Source organism: Watersipora subatra, chromosome 9 (assembly GCF_963576615.1).
Source record: "Watersipora subatra chromosome 9, tzWatSuba1.1, whole genome shotgun sequence".
Classification (NCBI taxonomy): Eukaryota; Metazoa; Bryozoa; class Gymnolaemata; order Cheilostomatida; family Watersiporidae; genus Watersipora; species Watersipora subatra.
The window spans coordinates 24,186,762-24,206,416 of record NC_088716.1 but is presented as its reverse complement, the minus strand read 5'-3'; positions in this window follow the sequence as shown (position 1 = coordinate 24,206,416).

Sequence of the window (19,655 nt, the reverse complement as noted above, 5' to 3'; positions counted from 1 at the left end):
GAGGTTATTTCATCCTATTGAAAGAACTATTAGTAATCTGGGTGTAAATTACATGCAAAATTACACAGCTTTCCCTTAGTTAACTTTCCTATGGTTTCTCCTGTGGAAATTCTCTGTTGACATTGTATCCAAGCAGCCTGATTAGTTATGAATAGGAGTTATGTGCCCTTTAACATTTACACGCCCGAGTGCATAGTCTCCGCAGTCGGTAAGCATGCAGTGTTTATGGGCACTAGTCAACAGCTCCTTCGATATTGCTGCAATTTCTATCTTGGACATTGCTGCAAAGAACATGCTATATCTTACCTCCACTTTGGAGTACACTAGCTGTGCCACCCAGTGTTGTCCGGGTAATAGCAACCAGCTTATAAACAATGAGAATTAATCAGAGTTGCCTGACACTTGCTATTACCCTGGCACATTGTTAATGGAAAATTTGAGTACGCCTAATAATGATAGCCAACAGCTTTTCGGGACTTTATGCTATGACGCTGCATGTACGCAAAGCTATTGGGTATTTGCTCCCATATACCGACATATACTAGCTAGCAAAGAAACCAATCTCTGTGGCCTAAATGGTATGGCACCAGACTTGCAAATGGAAGATCCATTCTAGATCCAATCTTCCTTCGTGTAAATTCTTAATTACAAGATTTTAACATCTATAGCGGGAATGCATATACACATTCAACATACTTTGATAATTTATATATGCTAACTGTGCTACCCGGCGTTGCCCGGGTAATGAAAACTTCTATGGACAGAAATTGATTTGTATTTAACATATAACAACATTTGCCATTCTAACTTTCAAACTACATATCATGAGAGAAGTGTTTTGTGTAGTTGAAATAATTTGAGAGAAAATAAAAACAACAGTAGAAGTTTTCCAACTTTGTCAAACGACTGTAACTTTCAAACTTCATATCATTAGGAAAATGTTTTGCGCAAGTCAAACAAACTTAAAAAATTATAAAAGAGTTTAGATGTAAATGTGAAATAATTAGCAAGTAATAATTAAATTGAGTCGTATCTTAACTTGTTTTTATCACACAATATTACATATCATCACCAGTGTCACTATTTCTTTCAGCTAATGATTTCTTCTTTGATAATTATTACTGACAATGAACGGCAGGTGGCCATAAGAATACAGCTTTATAATATAATAAACCATAAAGTGCAACCCCCTTTTTTATCCGCCAGTAGTACACTCTTTCTGATCCTACCATTAGCTGACACTCTTACCTACCATTCTAGTAGTATATTGCTAATATAATGCATCCGTTATGATCGGTCGTAGGTAGTGTTTTTGTTACTTTTTACTCCCATATTATGTTACAATGCATGCTGTGAATAGAGGTTTGTCAATACAACAAGATGTGCCAGAAGGTGGTCAAGTGTCTGTCTATTAAGCTTGGGGTTTTGAGTTCAATTCCCATATAAAGAAATCCTTTTATCCCAACCTCCAACTGTGGCTTCAAACAAACAAACACGGCTCTTATTATGGTAAACGTTATTACAAATAAGTTATTGGAACTTTATGCATCATAGAGTGAATGAACAGTAAAAACAAATTGATAAGCGAAAACTTGATTCATAACAATAGAGTTCAGTATTTGATAAAAGCTATTTGTTAGATTCAGTTGTTGGTAATCAATAAAGTATTTACCGTGTCCGTTACATATCACCGAGAATGGCATATAGAGGACAACTCCAAGTTTATGAACATGTGTAATACTAAATGATATGTTGTGATATAGTGTCTCTTACAGTATATTCCCTAAGGAATGAGTAAGAGAAACAAATGTGCCCTGAGTCTATTATATTCAAAGAGTAACCTGACAGTCTAGTCTGCTGATAAAACACAAATATTAACTCTCTGCGCAATTATTCAGAGAGACTGGATGGTGGTTGATTGGCACAAGTGTTATAATGTTTGTCCACAAATCTGCATGTGATAAGTTCAAATCTCACACAAAGCAACTCTTTTTCTAACATCATATTGTGGCTTTAGACTTTAAACATCTGTCTGTTGCTTTGGACAAACAGACAGACACAAATATTATTATAGTAAAGAGCAATTCCATGACACAAACTACAATTTGGTCAGCAGAGCTGACTTGAGTATCTCTAATACAAGGTTGGTATATAAATATAAAAAGTTGAACTAATATACTAATATGTAACTGTAATGAATATATAGTTAACAAACAATATATAATATATATATAAATATAATTGGTGTATTTATAAAACCAATTTAACTAGATGAGTCATAAAGTTCTCCTATTCAAACATGTTGAATGGTTACAATACATAGACATCTATACTCAGTTATACTAATAGGTATGATATGAACTCTATACAGGATGTCAATCGACTACATCAGTCATGGTGGCACACAGGTACATATGTAAGCTCTTTTAGTCTATAACATAAAACAATCTGTTACCACCATGTTGTTCAACAGTGTCTTATACAGTGCACCCTCAGGAAACAATTTCGATTAGTTCCAGGGTTGGCATCAGATCGTGACAAAATCGTATGTAGGGTTATAGAAACCATAATAACTATATAATGTCAACATCCCTTGGTAAAAATTGTCAAAGTTTTATATAAGTGCTGTACATATAAAAAATATTAACAAAATAGTATGTTAACCTTAGTAACTATAGTTACTTTTTACGTAATTTTATTATATTTAGTGAATGTATTTGTTATGATTTGTATTAAAATGTAATGTTGCAATGACAATGAACAGTACTACGTACCATAGAAACTTTTTACTTTTAAAGTAGCCATATGTAAAACAAGAACTTTGAATTCACTTCAAATAAGTTTAGCTTACTAAACACAAACATTTGAAGCTAAGTCTTAGTATGTATTTTAACTATTTTACTGAATTTTAACTTTTTATCACAAAAATATAACCACTTATCAGTTTCTTCTGTATTCGCTTTTACTAAAACACTTAGCGGACCTGTTTAAAAATTGTTCAACTTAATTCAGCCAAAAAACTCGAGCAATGCTGTTTTTTTAATTAGATGAACTTTTGTTAGTAGGTTAAGAGAAGTTGTCTGCCCACAAGATATTCCGCTTTAAGGATTGCAACTCCGGCTTTGCTATGAGTTTTAAACAAACAATATTATTGTTTTACAGGCTAGAATTGTTGAGATGAAATAAATCGGTCATCGTGTCTTTTTCAGGCACCGGGAAAATATTTTCAGGGAACAGAATTTTGGTGTATTTGTTATTTTGACGCGCGTAATAATCAACCCGACTGCCAAATTTTAACTCGGGCAAAAAGTTTTTTGAAATTTATAGCTAAATAAGATTCATATGTTATCATATTCATATGTTGTCACAGGTATCATATTATGATACCTGTGTACCATCATTGAGTATATGATACTTGTGGACCATCATTGAGTATAATATACCTGTGTACCATCATTGAGTATAAGATACCTGTGTACCATCATTTAGTATATGATAGCTGTGTACCATCATTGAGTATATGATACATGTGTACCATCATTAAGTATATGATTCTTGTGACCATCATTTAGTATATGATACATGTGTACCATCATTAAATATATGATACCTGTGTACCATCATTAAGTATATGATACCTGTGTACCATCATTAAGTATATGATACCTGTGTACCATCATTAAGTATATGATACCTGTGTACCATCATTTAGTATATGATACCTGTGTACCATCATTGAGTATATGATACATGTGTACCATCATTAAGTATATGATACCTGTGTACCATCATTGAGTATATGATACCTGTGTACCATCATTGAGTATATGATACCTGTGTACCATCATTAAATATAAGATGCCCGTGTACCATCGTTGAGTATATGATATCTTTGTACCATCATTGAGTATATGATACCTGTGTACCATCATTTAGTATATGATACCTGAGTACCATCATTAAGTAAATGATACCTGTGTACCATCATTAAGTATATGATTCTTGTGTACCATCATTTAGTATATAATACTTGTGTACCTTCATTTAGTATATAATACTTGTGTACCATCATTAAGTATATGATACCTGTGTACCATCATTTAGTATATAATACTTGTGTACAATCATTTAGTATATAATACTTGTGTACCATCATTAAGTATATGATTCTTGTGTACCATCATTTAGTATATAATACTTGTGTACCTTCATTTAGTATATAATACTTGTGTACCATCATTAAGTATATGATACCTGTGTACCATCATTTAGTATATGATACATGTGTACCATCATTAAATATATGATACCTGTGTACCATCATTAAGTATATGATACCTGTGTACCATCATTAAGTATATGATACCTGTGTACCATCATTAAGTATATAATACATGTGTACCATCATTAAGTATATGATACCTGTGTACCATCATTAAGTATATGATACCTGTGTACCATCATTTAGTATATGATAGCTGTGTACCATCATTGAGTATATGATACATGTGTACCATCATTAAGTATATGATACCTGTGTACCATCATTAAATATATGATACCTGTGTACCATCATTTAGTATATGATACCTGTGTACCATCGTTGAGTATATGATATCTTTGTACCATCATTGAGTATATGATACCTGTGTACCATCATTTAGTATATGATACCTGAGTACCATCATTAAGTATATGATACCTGTGTACCATCATTAAGTATATGATTCTTGTGTACCATCATTTAGTATATAATACTTGTGTACCTTCATTTAGTATATAATACTTGTGTACCATCATTAAGTATATGATACCTGTGTACCATCATTTAGTATATAATAGTTGTGTACAATCATTTAGTATATAACACTTGTGTACCATCATTAAGTATATGATTCTTGTGTACCATCATTTAGTATATAATACTTGTGTACCTTCATTTAGTATATAATACTTGTGTACCATCATTAAGTATATGATACCTGTGTACCATCATTTAGTATATGATACATGTGTACCATCATTAAATATATGATACCTGTGTACCATCATTAAGTATATGATACCTGTGTACCATCATTAAGTATATGATACCTGTGTACCATCATTAAGTATATAATACATGTGTACCATCATTAAGTATATGATACCTGTGTACCATCATTAAGTATATGATACCTGTGTACCATCATTTAGTATATGATAGCTGTGTACCATCATTGAGTATATGATACATGTGTACCATCATTAAGTATATGATACCTGTGTACCATCATTAAATATATGATACCTGTGTACCATCATTTAGTATATGATACCTGTGTACCATCATTGAGTATATGATACCTGTGTACCATCATTAAATATAAGATGCCCGTGTACCATCGTTGAGTATATGATATCTTTGTACCATCATTGAGTATATGATACCTGCGTACCATCATTTAGTATATAATACTTGTGTACCATCATTAAGTATATGATACATGTGTACCATCATTGAGTATATGATAACTGTGTACCATCATTAAGTATATGATACCTGTGTACCATCATTGAGTATATGATTCCTGTGTACCATCATTAAGTATATGATACCTGTGTACCATCATTAAGTATATGATTCTTGTGTACCATCATTAAGTATATGATTCTTGTGTACCTTCATTTAGTATATAATACTTGTGTACCATCATTAAGTATATGATACCTGTGTACCATCATTTAGTATATATTACTTGTGTACCATCATTAAGTATATGATACCTGTGTACCATCATTTAGTATATAATACTTGTGTACCTTCATTTAGTATATAATACTTGTGTACCATCATTTAGTATACAATACTCGTGTACCATCATTAAGTATATGATACCTGTGTACCATCATTTAGTATATGATACCTGTGTACCATCATTGAGTATATGATACATGTGTACCATCATTAAGTATATGATACCTGTGTACCATCATTAAGTATATGATTCTTGTGTACCATCATTTAGTATATAATACTTGTGTACCATCATTTAGTATATGATACCTGTGTACCATCATTGAGTATATGATACATGGGTACCATCATTAAGTATATGATACCTGTGTACCATCATTGAGTATATGATACCTGTGTGCCATCATTAAGTATATGATTCTTGTGTACCATCATTAAGTATATGATACTTGTGTACCATCATTAAGTATATGATACCTGTGTACCATCATTAAGTATATGATTCTTGTGTACCATCATTTAGTATATAATACTTGTGTACCATCATTTAGTATATGATACCTGTGTACCATCATTGAGTACATGATACATGTGTACCATCATTAAGTATATGATACATGTGTACCATCATTAAGTATATGATACCTGTGTACCATCATTAAGTATATGATACCTGTGTACCATCATTATGTATATGATATATGTGTACCATCATTGAGTATATGATACCTGTGTGCCATCATTAAGTATATGATTCTTGTGTACCATCATTTAGTATATGATACCTGTGTACCATCATTGAGTATATGATACATGGGTACCATCATTAAGTATATGATACCTGTGTACCATCATTGAGTATATGATACCTGTGTGCCATCATTAAGTATATGATTCTTGTGTACCATCATTAAGTATATGATACTTGTGTACCATCATTAAGTATATGATACCTGTGTACCATCATTAAGTATATGATTCTTGTGTACCATCATTTAGTATATAATACTTGTGTACCATCATTGAGTACATGATACATGTGTACCATCATTAAGTATATGATACATGTGTACCATCATTAAGTATATGATACCTGTGTACCATCATTAAGTATATGATACCTGTGTACCATCATTAAGTATATGATACCTGTGTACCATCATTGAGTATATGATACCTGTGTGCCATCATTAAGTATATGATTCTTGTGTACCATCATTTAGTATATAATACTTGTGTACCATCATTTAGTATATAATACATGTGTACCATCATTAAGTATATGATACTTGTGTACCATCATTAAGTATATGATACCTGTGTACCATCATTGAGTATATGATACATGTGTACCATCATTAAGTATATGATACCTGTGTACCATCATTAAGTATATGATACATGTGTACCATCATTAAGTATATGTTACTTGTGTACCATCATTTAGTATATAATACCTGTGTACCATCATTTAGTATATAATACTTGTGTACCATCATTAAGTATATGATACTTGTGTACCATCATTGAGTATATGATTCCTGTGTACCATCATTGAGTATATGATACATGTGTACCATCATTAAGTATATGATACCTGTGTACCATCATTTAGTATATGATTCTTGTGTACCATCATTTAGTATATAATACTTGTGTACCATCATTAAGTATATGATACCTGGTACTATCATTGAGTATATGATACCTGTGTACCATCATTAAGTATATGATACCTGTGTACCATCATTAAGTATATGATACATGTGTACCATCATTAAGTATATGATTCTTGTGTACCATCATTTAGTATATAATACTTGTGTACCATCATTAAGTATATGATACCTGTGTACCATCATTAAGTATATGGTACTTGTGTACCATTATTAAGTATATGATACCTGTGTACCATCATTGAGGATATGATTCTTGTGTACCATCATTAAGTATATGATACCTGTGTACCATCATTTAGTATATTATACTTGTGTACCATCATTGAGTATTTAGATCAGTATTGAATCTGCTCCATAAGCTCCTCCTTTCCAACCGCTGTTGTGATTCGTAAATCAGTCGCAGGAAAATGTCTATTCTACAGCAGAAAGAAACTAAGTTTAACAGAAACTAGTATACCTCATAACACAAATATTATTTCTAATTATATCTAATTATTATGTTTTCTAAATGAAATCGATCTTACAAGTAAAATCATTGAGCTATTAACTGATGTTCCTTTGTTCTTTCACCCTTTTATGAAGCGAGCTTTTTTATTAGCCTATTGCAACTTGGATTAACCAAGGGCAGTGCATGGGAGCATGAACTAAGTGCGTTGTAGGCTAAAGAATTTAGGGTTAAATAATTCAAGGGATACATTTCACTGAACACTTCACTGAACAGGAACAGTTGTCAGATATGATACGACTGGTTGCATCACATGAAGGCGGGCTGTAGGAATCTTATGCGCGCAGTTAGGAAAGATTAGAAGCTTCAGAGGCTGTCACACTTGCCAACCATCAGGAGCTATAATGTAAATAACATAAGATGTCAACTTATTAGACTTGAGACGCGCATAAAAAACCAACTCATAACTATAGAAGCACTGCTTGGGATAAGGTGTGTTTTATATACATTGAATACATAAGGTCTACCTACAGATTTACTTGTGTGGTCCACAGAGACAGCTGGTAAGTTAATACATCACAGATACTGGTTATAGGTATATCATAACTTAAGTATATAGATGGTACTCTGTAGCTGTTATAATCTACATAGAGTACAACATGTATATTCGGTCTAGTCTCTGACATACAAGTCTGGTGATTTGTAACGAAAAACTTTTAACATCTTTAGATCAAGAGAAAGAAAAAAGGTTATTTGAGAAAAGGCAGCATACCTTATCCTCTACGTGTGTCTCTTACTTCTATAGAGAACTCTGTCTAGATTAATACTAAACAGTCTTTAGAGGTTGTTGAATAAGCTCCTCTCTTTCTTTCTTTCTGTTAATTGACATGAATAATTGTAAATAAAATCCGATTTTACAGGTTATTTTCATATTGTTTTTAAATATGTTTGAATGTGTTTATTAGATTACAAGGTATTATACTTGGCACAGCTAGGAATAGCTTTGATACACTGTTTACTGTGAACAACTATGAGAGGAAAAAGTTCTTCATTTCTCTGGTGGAGTTTACGGAAAATAATCTCCCCATTTTATGTTCCATCTAGGAGTTATGCGTAATAGCACTCCTCCGGTAGAGGAAACAGATAGTGAGACATTTGGTAAGCTTGAACAGGTTTCAGACTATCCTGAGGATAATGAGGAATGGTTCGCAGGAGAATAACTGGTCTGAGAAATATGGAGGTCATCCCCAAAAAGAGCCAATTATTTTTATCCCGATACTATTATACATTATATAACAATGAGCTGTGATTTATTATATTCACTCTATAGACCTATTTATGGCAATTTTATAGCTCCATGCTTTTATTAACTGAGTACACGCTATTTGTCTCTTTGAGCATATATTTCATATAAGTTGGCAGATGCTACGTTCTCCAACATTTTCAAAACTTTGACACTGTATATATCTTGCTATACTACTCTGTATGCTATATCAGATTACAGTATCTATAATGACAGAGATAACTTATGTTCAAAGAATAAAAGCTGGTTGAATCTTTAAATTTAGTTAATATTTGTGTAATACTTTGTCACTGTAGATACCTTGCTACACTATTCATTTTGCTATATCAGATTGTAGCTCTATAATGACAGATATGACTTATTTTCACTGTATAAAGGTGGGTTGAATCTTCAAATATAGTTCATATTTAGTGCACTTTGCAAGTTTATGGTGCAATTGTATTTTGTACATTGCACCTGGAATGCCGGTATTGCATCTATGTAAGCTTATTTCTCATATGTTTTAGAGATCTCAAGGAATTTAACTTTGTTCCAAAAAATACACTAGCCCTATCACCTTGCACATTCCTTGTTTGCATCTATTTTTAAAAAATACTACTTTAGAAGTGAACGTAGAGTCATGTCATATGTTGTAAATATGGTCATCATGGAGAGATCCAAGAATCTTCATTACTCAAAGTACAATGAATCCCATTTATATCGAAGTGTGTATGTCTTAACCATACAGAAAGAAGTAATTTGGTGATATTCCATTGAGTTATTTTGTTGTAATTTAAAACAACCCAAATGTGTGCCCCTGAGCTCAGTCTAATGTTTGTAGACCAGGAATGAGCAATCAAGGCAGGGATAAAGATCATTAGTTCAGTGAGAACAATCGCTGGTTGCGTCTTCTGTCACATGGATTGTTTTACAGTGGGTTGTGTTACCCCTCTCGCATTAAGGCAGGCTGTAGAAATCACGTGTCTGTATCAATGAGTAGCCATTGATCGTGCTAATAATGGAGGCTGTAGAAATCTTATGCGCGCATAAGCGGTTAGGAATGTATGAGAGTATGTGTGGATTAGAAAGGAGATAAGGTAATAATTATGACAAACACGGAAAACCGAAAATGGTAGACAATAAAACAACTAGTCATTAATATAAGAACACTGCTTTGGATAAGCTGTACTTCATGTACTCTGAATACATAAGGTTTATCTATAGATTTACTTGTGTGTCACACAGAGACAGCTGGTAAGTTGAACACATCACCTAGACTGATTATAGGTATATCATAATTTAAGTATATAGATGGAACATTGTACAGGTATATAGATGGCATACAGTATATGGATGGCATGCAGTACAGTCTAGTCTCTGATATACAGGTCTGGTGAATTGTCACTAAAGACTTTTAACATCTTTAGAATAAGAGGTAGATAAATAATTCTCTGAGAGAAGACAGCATACCTTATCCTCTATGTGTGTAGAGTTTTGAGAAAACTCTAAAAACACCAGATTGTGAGAGTTAGATTAAAATGCACTGATGTAGTGAGCCGTTTAGAAGTTTATTGACAAGTTTATTCTCGTTATACCTCACCCCACCGCGAAATCTGAAAGATTATAAATTCATGAGTGTGTGTTCACATTACTAGTTACAGATAGTGATTAAAACATAGCAAATCTTAACAAAAACAATAATAGTGAAGCAAGTATTGCAATTTTATAATAATTCAGTATTACTTTGATAAACTGACCTTGCCTCCGTTCCCACAATCCTGATTAAGAGTATATTAAGGCTTGTATAGCTTTGCTCAGGTTAAACTATAATTTTACATCTTGTAGATTGTGCTACTGTACAGCAACTGCCTAGGTAAAATTTCTATGGGTGATTAACCTTTGATCATTAACTGGCATGGCGGCGATAGAAAATGCTATTATTGCTGACTTTGGTTAAAACATGTTGACAAATATAATTAAATGTTACAGGTCATTTTATTTTGTTCTTAAAAATCTTTATTAGATTACAAGATATTATATTTGGTACAGCCAGGAATAGCTTTGGTACACTGTTTACCGTGAACAACTTTCACAGAAAATATTTCCTCATTTCTCTGGTAGAGTTTACGGATATTAATTTTCCTATGTTATGTTCTAGTTAGGAACCATGCCTAATAACACTCATCCAGTAGAGGAAACAGAGAGTGAGACATTTGGCAAATGTGAGCAGGTTTCAGACTACCCTGAGGAAGATGAGGAATGGTTTGTAGAAGGATAACAGTTCTGAAAAATATGGAAGTTGTCCCCAAAAAGAACCAATTGGTTTTATCCCGAGATTATCATATACTAGATGAAACTGACCTGTGATTTATTATATATTATATTCACTCTATAGACAGATTTATGACAATTGCATAGCTTTATGCTTTTATTAACCCAGTACAGGCTATTTGTATCTTTGAATATATTTTATATAAATTGGGGGATGCCATTCCTCCTCTAACGCTTTCAATACTTTGACACTATAGATATCTTGCAATACTACTATGTATGCTATATCAGACTACTGTATCTCTATAATGACAGAGATAACTTGTGTTCACAGAATAAAAGTTAGTTTAATCTTAAAATATAGTTCATATTTGTGTTTGATAAATATTATCTCTTTGGTTATCTCCCCCTTCCTTTTTCAATTTGCTATACTATCTTATTTTCTAGATCGTATATACATTGTTATCATAGAGGGGTAGGTGCATTTTCTTAATCATTGCGCTGATAGACATTCCGATACAAAGAAAACAAAGAGGGTGGCTGAACTCAAGGCGCTTCGTGACCCGACCTATTGAAGAACTAGTGATAATTTTGCTGTAAATGAAAGGCAATCGCTTCTAGTGTTCTTTTAGTTGATTTAACAAGCTTATGGTAGAGGCTGACTAGAACTTAGAAGGGTAGACCGATAGACAATCGTGTAAACATTGTTTTATATAAAGCGTCACTTGACAGTTGCGGCATGAGTTCAGAAAATTTACATAAGCTTGCATTGAGCTGAATTTTTTTACACTTTTAGAAGCTTAAAGCTAGCGCTTTCAAATAAATATTGCCTGGAGGACTTTTATATCAGTCTAAAATAGTAAAAAAGTATAAATGCTAATAATAATTAAAAAGTTAATTATTATTCAAAAGACAGATTTTACCAATTTTTTGATATACAATTTTGGAGTTTGTTTTTTAAACATTTAGGAGAAGAAAACTCCTAATATATCGGAGCCACCAACAAAGTAAAAAATGGAGAAAGTGAATTCTTGTGGTTAAGTAACCCTAATTACTTTTTGAAGTAGGTTTTTGGAAGGTGAGAGTTAGTGTCTCAGTAATATGTTATCAATTGGAGGCTCGGCATTTCTACCGCCACGGCTGACTAGCTATAACGTCATTGTTTAAACTCTCATAATCGTCATCTCAGGATAGAGGTATTGGCAATCACCCACAGCGTACTTAGAATCATTGCATTCCATTTAGATAATTTGGCAAATATCCAAGTAGAATAAAACTTAAAAGTTGACTCGCAACAAAATTTAAATTACAGTACTACTTGGTATCAAAATAACTTATCAAAATATCAAATCAAACTTTTATCAACTAGGTTTTTAGTAAGCTAAATTCATATAAGTTAGATTCAGCGTTTATGTTACACATTCGTCTTGAAGGTAAGAACTCCGCATGTAATAGATCGTAATGTTATATTATTTTGGGTCTGCAGATCATACCCACTAAATGCCCTGTATGTGTTGTAGGTAACTATAGCTACTGAGGTTAACATATTTTTTGTTACTATTTTTAATCATGATGATTTTGATGATTTTCAACAGGCAGTGAATGCATTAGATATTTATTATGAGTTTCGATACCACTCTACACATCTATACAATATTTTTGCCGTATGATGCCAAAACCCAAACGAACTAAAATCATATAATGGTATACCAAGCAAATTTACATTGTAATCGTAGCAAAGCAAACTATATTTAGCCATTACTTGCTAATGATGCCATATTTACATTTAAACACCTTTACAGTGGTATTTTGCTTCCTAATTTATTTCAACGAAACACTTCTTTCAGAATATGAAATTTAAAAATTACAGTTTTTCTTAAATGTCTTGAAAACCTTTACCGTTGCTTAATTTTTTTCTCCTAACATATTTGAACGACACAAAAACACCTTTTCCAATGACATGAAGTTCCAAAGTTAGAATGGTAAATGTTCTTTATGTTAAAAAAGAATAAATATTCTGTCTAAAGACTTTTTTATTACCCGGGCAAGGTCAGGCATCCATCTAGTCTTTATATATTTGACAAGCGTGAGCTGTGTAAACAGTGTACAAAGCAACCGCAACAAAATTTAAAAGCATGCTTGAAGGATTTATAACAAGTGTATATTTATAATCACTAAGTCAAGTAAGGCTATATAAACCTGTTGCAGATAATGCATGTAACCTGTTACCATCTGTGCATGAGTCGGCCTATCAGTGACTAAACTGTCAACCACCATACAAAATGGGCTGGTGAGCTGGACACCCTTACAGAACAAAATTAACTACCGTAAAAGCTTTGGGCTATTCTAGTGATGTACCGTGGCAACGTCTAGAAGACAGGAAAAAAACAAATCTTTTTATTGGTCGGCCACTGCAACAGGATAGAAATGATAGCAAGTTCCAATGCTGGATACATGATCCTTCTTGTCAAGAGAGTGAATCTGGTCTGGAGAAAGCCAGAAGTAACTTCAATATTCCCATGCAACTTAATGGAATAAATGGCAAATTTAACCATATCTGCCACAACCATAGACAAACTTATTAGTTGCCTTTACTGACAGCACAAGCGAGTTAAACTTTTCATTTTATCTTCAGTTTTATTGTATTACTTTCAGAATGTTGCAATAGCAAGAGTTATGACACATTAAGGTTAAGATTTTGCTGTCATAATAAATGTGTTTACTTTATCATACTTCTGCTTCTAGAACCTTCCTATTGTACACCATCAAATAAACATGCATCTATTTTTTTCTCAAAATATTTTTTATACAAATAAATTTTACTGAAATCCATACCGTAGAGATTTTATTTGATAAATAACTTGACTGGTTAATAAACTACTAACAGGTAATAATGCACAAAAAAATGTTGAAATATTAAAAATATGCAGTGTGCTAACACTTATGATCATGGCTGTATCTGCTAGGTCACTCATTGTTTCATATTTGCACCAATTAACTGCTAGTGGAAAGGCCAGAAAGATACAAGATACAAGAAAAACTCTTGTCATACTTAGCCATAGTTGCTTGGAAGAAAGACCAATATGTTCACTTGTATTAAAAAAAAGCTCGTAATACCTAAAGGCCTTACGAGGCCTAAAGGAATATGATTGGCTAAGCTGTCGATTATTACGAGCTCAATTGTACGCTAAAATGATTCATTGCACATGATGATTTGTCGCTTTCCAAAGTTTAAACTCTGACAGCCTAGTTGTGCCATTCATTTCTCTCCATTCAAGGCATTAGAACCAATACGTTTGGTTGCAGTTGCATTTTAATAAACACAGAAATTACCTACAGACTATGGCACTTGGACTATCAAGAAGGATACTCAACATACTTGCTCTCCTTAGAGTCTTATTCTGTTTGACATCTGGTAAGGAGAATGTGTCTTAGAAGTCAATATGTTGTTTCAGCTGGTAATACCTGGTCAGAATTGAGCATTCCTAAATGTAAAATAAAACCATTTCAAGCTTGACCTAAAAGCTGTAAGTTATACAGCTTTCATACATCTGTATAACTTGTTATACTTACAACTTGTTATAAGTATAACAAGTTGTAAGTATAACTTGTTATACTTACAACTTGTTATAAGTTGTCTGGTTTTGCATATAGAAAAATTGCTAAGATTTAATTGGAACTTACAACCACTTTGCTAATAGTTTTGCAAACATATTTTTAAGATTATCAACAGAGACTCTTTGAGTCAGACAGCTGGAGGAGTTTTACAGACACTGTCAATGAAGTTTCATAGCAATAATATTAAGAAATCACCGATATTATTTTTAGCAGCAAAATAATGAACAGCAATACTCTGGTGTTAGTTTGTTTCACACACTTTTATTTTAAAACTTGTTTATATAAAAGGAGAGATTTAACTCATAAACCAGAGTTTGAATTTTGAGTTGACCATTTTTTCCAAAATACCTTTGTAAAAGAACTAGCTTAAATGTTGACTTGCAACAAAATTCACATTACAGTTATTTGATATCAAAAGATTCGCAATGTGGTACTCTGTTGTGTTGTAGGTGCAAAATATGTGGGAATGTGAATACAAGCTCTTAAAAGGTAAAAAAAGAACAGTTAATCGCAGCCACACAAGACTGCCGTAGTTTAGATTCTCTTTCCAAAACGGCTCAAATGTGACATAGTTGTGGTAGATGGTTTTTGTTTACACTTTCATGCAACCTCATTCATTGAAACATTTTCACAAATATACTTCACACATTCAGTAAAACCATGTCTATTGTTCTTACGCGTATGTTTTATCGTCATTGTAATGCTGTCACTTTTAGCAGATTATCTTATAACTTACCGTAAAAATTCATTTAATTTTTTAACCTTACCTCGAAAGAGTACATATCATTGTCTGATAATCAAGACTAGCCTGTTGGTCACTTTTGATAATAGAAAAGTGCTGCAAAAGTTATTTGCGAAGTATTGGGTCACATGATCAGATTACTTCTAGACGATTAGACCAAACGGAAACGAAACTGTGAAGTAGTGAGCATCTATATTTGATACGGGGTCTTCAGTAAAACCCGAACTGTTTGGCATAAACTAGTGCTACGATACGTTTATATGAAGCTTTTTATTGGCCTTTCAATTCACGTAAGAACATTACGTGAAAGACAGTAACCAAATTGTCTTGACTACATCAGAGAAATAAACAGATTCCAATCTACGGCGGCTTTTCGTTTTTGAGCTGTTAAGAGCTTTTAATCACATTTTCACATATTTGGCACCTACAACACAACAGAGTAAGACATGGTGAATCTTTTGATAACAAAAAACTGTAATGTGAATTTTGTTGCAAGTCAACCGTCAGGGAAAAGGTGAATCGTTCATTTTTATGTTTTAGAGCAAAACTTAAAATGCAATATAATTTTATAAGCAATAATTTCTGCTTGGTATTTGCTAGTTTGATATTGTTAAAATATTATTATTAACAACCTTAAGGATGATGAAGGTTTTTGCTGAGATTTGTGCCAGTAGCGGATGATTCAATATTATGTTTAGCCTTATAATTATTTGACGATGTAACATCGGAAGTTTTCATAAACTTAATAGCCAATGTTTGCACCAAAGCATTAATTGTCTTTCAACTTTCAGTAGGGCTTTTGCCAGATTGACCACAATTAGTTTTTAAACAGAAAGTGCTTTTTAGTTTCAAGCACCTGTCACTCATTGTCACTACTATGTGTTTGCTGATGCAAAACTATAAAAATGTCTCTTGATGATGTGGCAACCATTCTTTGGTTTTCTAGTTAAAGCTGTATAAATATGAACAAAACACAGAAAAACAGGAACTCCTTTCCCAGTGAAAGTAGATTGTTTTTTGCTGTATTTGTTTATACGGTTCCATGTATATATTTATAAATTGGTGAGTTATAAATTGATAAAGTCATTTATAAATTGTTGCAGGATGCACCAGGAGCAGGAGAACTTGTGCCACCATTGTGAGTAGTGTGATTGTTCTTAGATTATTAATGAAAAACACATAAAATTCTAGTAGATTTTAACAGAAAGTATCGGTATGTTTGTTTCATTTTCAATTATTTTTGGCGTTTGAGGTGATCTGACTGCCAGGATGTTTCAAGATTAAAATCAACAAAGCTTGATTGCAGTTAATACACTAAGAAATCAAACAGAAATGCAACTGTGACATCCATAGTGGCAAAGAAACCCACAGAATAGAGTCAAGAAGCGCAGTAACTTAAACGTAATAGTCAATATTAACTATAGCAATGATTGCAACTACTGATGCCATTTCCCACATTTTTTCTTCTGATCGTTTTCCTCGCGATGAAGTTTTGTTGATTTCAATCTTGAAACATTCTGGCAGTCAGATCACATCAAACAAAAAGAAAATCTTAAATAATAGAAAATATCGATATTTTATGATAAAATCTACTAGAATTTTGTGTAAGTACATCTTTAACCACATACAACTATTACCATCTTTGGTCTGAACTATTTATTGATCTAAAAACTTTCAACATCTTTAGAATAAGAGGTAGATAAAGAATTCTCTGAGAGAAGGCAGCTTACCTTATCCTCTATGTGTATCTCTTACTTCTATAGAGACCTCAGTATAGAGTAATACTAAACAGTTTTTAGAGGGTGTTGAATAAGCTCCCCCTATCCTTTCTATTAACCAATATGAACAATTGTAAATACAATTAGATGTTACAGGTTATTTTAGTATAGTTTTTAAATGTGTCTACTAAATTATAAGGTATTACACTTGGTACAGCCAGGAATAGCCTTAGTACACTGTTTACTATGAACAATCATGAGAGAAAAATGGTTGTATTTCTTTCGTAAAGGTTATTGAAAATAATTTTCGCACGTTATGTTCTAGTTAGGAGTTACGCCTAATAATCCCACTCCAGTAGAAGAAACAGAGAGTGAGACATTTGGCAAGTCTGAACAGGTTTCAGACTATCCTGAGGAAGATGAGGAATGGTTTGTAGAAGAATGACAAGCCTAAGAATTATGGAAGTAACCCTCAAAAAGTGCTACTTATTTTTTACTGAAACTATCATATACTGTATTATATAACATGAGATTATTATATATTGTAATCACTTTATGTAGTTCAGAGGCTGATGACAAATGTACAGCTATATGTTTATATTAGCTGAATACAGGCTATTTGTTTCTTTGAATAAATTTGATTTAAGTTGGATGGATGCTACCTTTCCCCAACGTTTTAAATACTCTGACACATTAGATATTTTGCTATACTACTCTGAATGCTTTATCAAATTACTGTATATTTTCAGTGACAGAGATCACTCGTGTTAACAGAATAGTCTGGTCAAATTTTTAAATATAGCTAACATTCAAGCTTGATCAATATTGTATTCTCAGTTATCTCCCCTTTACTTTGTACTGCTATTATTACTACCCCATACCTTAGGTTGTATAGTAGATAGTTATCATAGACGGATTAAAGATTTTCAATACTTCAAATACAATGACTGCTGTTTTTTATCAAAGCCGGGGTTATTTCATCCTACTGAAAGAACTATTAGTAATCTTGGTGTAAATTACATGCAAAATCACACGGCTTTCCCTTAGTTAACTTTCCTATGGTTTCCCCTGTGGAAATTCTCTGTTGACATTGTATCCAAGCAGCCTGATTAGTTATGAATAGGAGTTATGTGCCCTTTAACATTTACACGCCCGAGTGCATAGTCTCCGCATGTCGGCAATGATATACAGCCCCATGTATATCATTTGGGCTGTATATCATTGATGTCGGTAAGCATGCAGTGTTTATGGGCACTAGTCAACAGCTCCTTCGATATTGCTGCAATTTCTATCGTGGACATTGCTGCAAAAACCTGCTATATCTTACCTCCACTTTGTAATAGACTAGCTGTGCCACCCATAGTCTGGTGGCCACAGGGCATTTTTGTGTCGTTTTTTTGCCAAGGTGGCACGACAATGGGGTATAACGAATCTTAGATTTAATGGATAGAATAAATCATCTCCTAACTTTTTTATTATACCTACCGGAATTATTCTTGTCAAGCAGTGATCATTTGCCATTAAAAGATGGGTAGAAATACATAAATGAGATTTCCCTTGCGCCATGCGCAATTAGCCAAATCAGCCAATCAGCTAGGTAAACATAAATCTATGCACTTGTTTAATACGGGGCGTATTTGCTTTCACCGATAACATTTGTGCCCTTAGTCTGTTTCCGCTGTTCCGTGTTAGAAACTGCCGTATACGCCGGTTAGTAGTAGCGCGAATTTAGTATCTTCTATTTAAATTGATTACCACAGCTAGCTATTATCGGTTACATAATTCATTATAATCAAGTTTTACATGCTAAGAAGTCAACAAAGTTTTACTAACGGAAAAAAGCGATAATCCAAAGTTTTTATGAGATGTAGAGCACCATCTACAAACAGTCAGATCGCAACTCGCAGTGTTAGTCGTATGTAAATGCCACACTGAATGCTTGAGGAAGATTTCTAGTGAGTCGAAATAACAAAGAGCTTCTCAAGTTGCAAAGAATCTCAAACTTCTGAAAAAATAAGGTGAGATGATAGCAAACTCATTTACTTAATATTTATGTAAATGTAATCAAAGATTAAATGCATTGCTTTATTGAAAATCTTGCGTTTCCTTCACTGTGTACTGTAGTCAGTTGGATCAATAAGTGATAGGTGTTGATTATAATGA